The sequence below is a fragment of the Zingiber officinale genome, chromosome 7B, assembly GCF_018446385.1.
Source record: "Zingiber officinale cultivar Zhangliang chromosome 7B, Zo_v1.1, whole genome shotgun sequence".
Classification (NCBI taxonomy): domain Eukaryota; kingdom Viridiplantae; phylum Streptophyta; class Magnoliopsida; order Zingiberales; family Zingiberaceae; genus Zingiber; species Zingiber officinale.
Window position 1 is genome coordinate 108,583,314 of NC_055999.1, and position 6,034 is coordinate 108,589,347.

General features: G+C 40.5%; 5 non-coding genes across 5 annotated transcripts; all 5 read right to left on the minus strand.

The window, feature by feature from the left end:
- Nucleotides 1-4,390: 4,390 nt before the first annotated feature.
- Nucleotides 4,391-4,462, minus strand: TRNAD-GUC. The gene has a single exon. It is a non-coding gene; the product is annotated as a tRNA-Asp (tRNA).
- Nucleotides 4,463-4,582: 120 nt separating this feature from the next.
- Nucleotides 4,583-4,654, minus strand: TRNAD-GUC. Its single transcript has one exon. It is a non-coding gene; the product is annotated as a tRNA-Asp (tRNA).
- A 115-nt stretch (nt 4,655-4,769) lies between these two features.
- Nucleotides 4,770-4,841, minus strand: TRNAD-GUC. Its single transcript has one exon. It is a non-coding gene; the product is annotated as a tRNA-Asp (tRNA).
- Nucleotides 4,842-4,961: 120 nt separating this feature from the next.
- On the minus strand, nt 4,962-5,033 carry TRNAD-GUC. Its single transcript has one exon. It is a non-coding gene; the product is annotated as a tRNA-Asp (tRNA).
- A 123-nt stretch (nt 5,034-5,156) lies between these two features.
- Nucleotides 5,157-5,228, minus strand: TRNAD-GUC. Its single transcript has one exon. It is a non-coding gene; the product is annotated as a tRNA-Asp (tRNA).
- Between the last annotated feature and the right edge of the window lie 806 nt (nt 5,229-6,034).

A 6,034-nucleotide genomic window follows, 5' to 3' on the forward strand; every position in this document is an offset into this window, starting at 1 on the left:
TTTCGGCCAACCGGAATAGGGCTCACCCGAACTCAATTCCCGATCTTCTCCTCGAGCAGTCTTCCTCCCTGGCTTAACGTCCCTTGAACGGCACACACGTTCTTCTCGCCTACCGGTGTACTCTTCCGCAGCTCTCTCGTCCTTCGGACACACCGAGCCCGTCGGCTCCCGTCCCATGCCGTCCTTCTCGCTAGCTGCGTCTTCCGCTCGATTTCCTGCGCTCCTAAGCTCCTACACACTCAAACATAGGGATCAAACACAACAGGACCTAACCAACTTAATTGATCACATCAAAACACCCACGGGGACCAACAATCTCCCCATTTTTGATGTGCATCAACCCAAGTTCAAGTTAGGGTAAAAATAGATAGAAAAGTAATTTTAAAAGAAAATTAGTAAACTCACATATTAAGCATTAGTTTACAATAAATAAAATTACAACACATTTTAGAAAAATATTAAAATTTTAAACTCTCTAACTCCCCCTTAACTTGTAACCTTTCTCTCCCCCTTTGACCACAGCAAAAACGGGGTGATAACTCAAAAAATATTTTAGAAAAATTTTTAACTTTAGATAAAATTTCTATTTAATAAAAATGATATCTCAGAAAATTGAATTTTTCAAAAAAAAATTCTAAGTAAGAATGAGATTTTTGAAAAAAAAAAAAAATTTCTAAGTAATTTTTTTAAAATTTTCCAAGGAAAAATTATTTTTTTAAAAAAAAATAATTCTTAGTAAAAATATCTGAGATTTAAAGAAAAAAAAAATCTATGACTTTTTCACAATAATTTCTAAGTCAAAATCGATTTTTTAGAATTTTTCAAAAATATTTGAAAAACTTTCAAAGTATTATTTAATTCTGGTTTAATACTTTTTCAGAAAGTTAATTAAACATTTTCTTTCAATATTTTAGTTTCCAGGTCGTGGCGAGGCACTAGGCCTTCTTGGTTATTAGAGCAACAACCACTTCCTTAGACAAAGCTTCCATAAAGAATTTCAATGTTTAATTTTCTCACTGTAAGCTTTTAACTAAAAGAGAAATTTAAACTAGCAAAGATTTTGGAACCCAATAAAGGTTCCTTCCTACAGGGTTGGTCAAAAACTTAGGGGGTACATGATTTTTGGGCACTTTTCTAAGTTGACCCTAGTGTTTTCTTATGTACCAATTTAATTTTCCATAAATTCTTAATTTTGATTTAGGAAATTTATTTAAGCATGCATCATGATATTTCAATTTCAACTTTTAATTTTTCATTTTCTAACTTTAAATTATCATACTTTTCTACTGGGCATGCTTTTGCAAGGATTAATTTCAATTCAGTATTTTCTTTTTCTAATTGATCTAATTCTTTGGACAAAAACTTAATAAATTTAAAAGACTGAGTCGGGGTTAGATTGCGTACCTTACTTACCTGATCTGGTGACGCTCCCCTTTCACTGCTGCTTTCTTCTTCTGATGTTCCTCCCCTTTCATCGATGCTCATCTCTGAGCTAGACGTTTCTTCTAGCTGATGGTTGGCCATCAGTGCTATCCCCGAGAATTCTTCGACTTCTGATTCAGAGGACGATGAATCATCCCACGTGGCCTTTAGGTTGTGTTTGGGTCGAGCTGGATTTTTGCTCCTTTCCTTATCCTTCTGTTTGCTCTTCAATTTTGGGCAGTCCTCCTTGATATGCCCTTCTTCGTTGCAGTTGTAGCAACGAATCATTTTTTTCTTTCGTTGATGCCTCTGCGACCTAAACTTATTAGTATTAAAAAATTTATTGAAGCGTTTTACCAGTACTGCCGCTTCGGATTCGTCGAACGAGGCTTCTGGCTCCCTTCCCGTGTCGTCCTTCTTGCTAGCTGCGTCTTCGGCTCGACTTCCTGCGCTCCTAAGCTCCTGCACACTCAGATACAGGGATCAAAAACAGCAGGACCTAACCAACTTGGTTGATCACATCAAAACACTCACGGGGACCAACAGCAACTTCGTTATTTCACACGCTCTTTGCTACAATATTCTTATTATTCTTCACCGGAAACTGACTTTAATGTCGAAGGGTTAACACCGGGAATCCCTTCTTGGCCCGGCACTAACATCTTTTATGTTGCAGAGTCACACGGAGTCTTTGCCCCGTCAACCTTCCAGTCACATCCCTAGTTTGTCATCTTCTCCACTTTCGGACAAGAGCAGTAAACTTAAATTCCTCCTCAGTACCTGCGTAAAAAAAAATTCTTACTTCCTGCATACAAATTTTTCTTTGCTTCAACTTCTTTTCAACTCCCTAATGCACACCGATTTACCTAATTACCCTTATTTTTTAGGTACAAAAAATCCAAAATAAAGTATAATTTCTCTTAAAATGCAGCACATTTTAAATTAGATCCCAATATATTTTCTATCAAATTGAGCACGACTGTTTTTCCGTCTAACCAATCGATTGATATACTCAATTATAATTAAATGATGCTAAATTTAGGAGGAATTATACCTCATTTTTAAATTTTTTGTACCTATAAAAAATAATGAGGGATTATGTTACAAATTTAAAAATGAGGTATAATTCCTCCTAAATTTAACATCATTTAATTAGAATCGAGTTATCAATTGATTGGTCAGGTGAAAAAAGAGTCATGCTTAATTTGATTAAAAATATACTAGATTCTAATTTAAATGTGTTGAATTTAAAAGGAATTATAGTTCATTTTATATATTTTTTTAATAAAAATAAGGATAATTAAGTAAATCAGTGTGTATTAGGAAATCGAATAAAAATACTTTGTAGGTATAGAGTGAAAATAAATTTTTCATGACGTAGAGCCTGAGGAGAAGTTGAGTTTAAGACAATTTACCCTAATATAGTTGATAAATCATAGTTTTTCATATAAAATATTTATTTTTAAATATTTTATACTTTGATATGAGCATAAAACATTTTGTTAAAATCTTTCTCTAATCTCGAGTTTGCACTTCTTTTTTGGAACACCCAAAGGAAGTTTTAACCTCTAAAAGATATAGAAACAAGCTAAAGCTCAAGGCTCTCTCGATCCCGCGGCCACCCGGCGATCTAGTCGCCGCCGTCGATCACCTCACCGTCGCCGTGCAATCCGTGCTCCGTATCTCCTGCCGCGCCAGAGAGATCACCATGAGCATGCTGCAATTGAGCTCCATCTCTACATCGCGCTTGTACAGACCCATCACGTTTATCCTCCCCGGAATCTCCGTGCGGCTCGCCAGCCTCAGATCCGCCCCGGCCAGGAAGTCCACCGCCAGATCCAGCCGGGTAGCGACCCGGTCCACCAGCACGTCCACGCGCATCGCCACCGTGGCGGACCGCCGCGCCCGCACCCGCCCCGCCGCCGCGTACGCTACCCCCACCCGCTCCCCGCCGTAGTAGAAGTACGTGGTGCTGTTCCCGAACAGGAAGGAGGCCATGTTGGGGTTCCGGATGGCGATCCCGGCGTCGAGGGTGGCGTTGACCGATAGGGGCTGGACGACGACGCCGATACGAGCAATCGAGAGGGAGGTCATGCTCAGCGTGGGGTTCTTCGCCCTGAGGAGCGTGAGGGAGAGGATGAGGATGACGAGGCCGGCGACAGCCACGGCAGTCGCGAAGCAGAGGAAGCAGCGGAGGAGGCGGCGGCCGCGGCGCCTTGTGGTCGGGCAGTCGGGGCCGGCGGTCGCCGCCTCCTCGGCGACGGAGGGGGAAAACGAGGCGGCGAGTGGCTTCGTCTGCTCCTCCTTCTTCTTCTTCTCCATGATCGATGGCGCCGCGAAGCAGAGGAGATGATCTTGTGCAGTTGAAGCATTAATGGATTGATTTATTTGGGTAGTTGGGAGAAATATTGTCGGAGTCATCAATTAATGCGCCGATATTGATACGATTGAAGGTGAACCCGTCGATCACTCTCTAGTTGCGACGAGGCTAGACATATTTGACTGCTTTCAACACTTTACTGAAGGGGAAAAAATTATAAATTAATAAAAAATCACCGTCGAAGTTCTGTCCGTCGGTAAAAAATAGTAAAAGCGCGCAGTTGCCGCGGATCGAAGCGGCGTCACCCGCGTGACAGAAGTAAATATTCAGCCCAATACTATAACAATAGAGTCGACATAAGTCCGTCAGATATATTTAAATATTATTATAAATTAAAAAAATTTCACCGTGAACCCACGAAATTCCGTTTCTGTTCGCCGTTAAAAAAAATAGTAAAATGGCGCCATTGCCGGGGATCGAACCCGGGTCACCCGCGTGACAGGCGGGAATACTCACCACTATATAACAACGACCGTCTTGCGATTTATTAGTCAGATATTATTAAGTATATAAATATAATTATAAATAAAAAAAATCACCGTCAAACTCACAGGACACTTCTGTCCGGTAAAAAACATTGCAAAAGCACGCCGTTGCCGGGGATCGAACCCGGGTCACCCGCGTGACAGGCGGGAATACTCACCACTATACTACAACGACCGTGTTGTTATTTGCTAGTCAGATATCATTAAGTATACAAATATAATTATAAATAAAAAAACATATCACCGTCGAACCCACCGGACATTTCTGTCCGCCGGTAAAAATGTTACAAAAGCGCGCCGTTGCCGGGGATCGAACCCGGGTCACCCGCGTGACAGGCGGGAATACTCACCACTATACTACAACGACCGTCTTGCGATTTATTAGTCAGATATTATTAAGTATATAAATATAATTATAAATAAAAAAAATCACCGTCAAACTCACAGGACACTTCTGTCCGGTAAAAAACATTGCAAAAGCACGCCGTTGCCGGGGATCGAACCCGGGTCACCCGCGTGACAGGCGGGAATACTCACCACTATACTACAACGACCGTGTTGTTATTTGCTAGCCAGATATCTTTAAGTATACAAATATAATTATAAATAAAAAAACATATCACCGTCGAACCCACCGGACATTTCTGTCCGCCGGTAAAAATGTTACAAAAGCACGCCGTTGCCGGGGATCGAACCCGGGTCACCTGCGTGACAGGCGGGAATACTCACCACTATACTACAACGACCGTCTTGTTATTTTCTAGTCAGATATCTTTAAGTATATAAATATATTTATAAATAAAAAACAAATCACCGTCGAACCTACCGGACACATTTCTTTCCACCGGTAAAAAAATGTTGCAAAATAACGCCGTTGCCGGGGATCGAACCCGGGTCACCCGCGTGACAGGCGGGAATACTCACCACTATACTACAACGACTGTCGTGTCATTTTTTCGTAAGATGTGTTACCATTGAAAATTTTTAACACAATCTATCCCATTACCAACGGCAATTTACCAAAAGGCGTACTACAGTTAATGTATTTACCAAAAAGCGCATCACGGTTTTGTATTTACCAAAAGGCGGAGTTTACCAAAGTCAATTCCCAGATTAACCCTCTGGCTAACCTGGCAACCGCCTTTTTCAAACACATTTTTCCAAGCATCCAAGCCGAAAGTAGAATAGAAAAATAATTTGTGGTTCGGATACACGTCTTCTCACCGTCTCTCTCCCTTCATCCCTCTGTGTGGTGTTATAAACTTGAAAGAAAAAAAAATATATGAACCCTGCGCTTGCCATTACTACTCGTGGCGGTTGGCGATTGCAATAGACGAGTTAGGTTTATGGCATAATTGCGTAAGAGTTGCTAGAGGAGACGAAGGACAAATTAAGTTAAGAAGGTCAGCCGAGAAGGACAAACTTCTTGCAAGAGGGAAATTAGTAGAAGCACACATTTAAAGATTTAGACATGTATGTATGGATTTTTTTACTGTAAAATAGGCTAGTGAAGGTAAATAAAAAGTACACCATTTGTGTGTGAAGGGTGGCAGCAAAAATTGGTTTTATGGTTAATTTTGGTTGTGTGGGGAATAATATTCAATAACACCTGAATTATGATGTAATAGAAGACTTAATCGATTTAATTCATGTTAGTTTTTGACGTAAATAGTTAAGTTTGGCTAAAAATTGTTTATTTATGGTTTAGGGTTTAGTCAGTGGTGGGCCTAGTTTACAAGAAGTATCT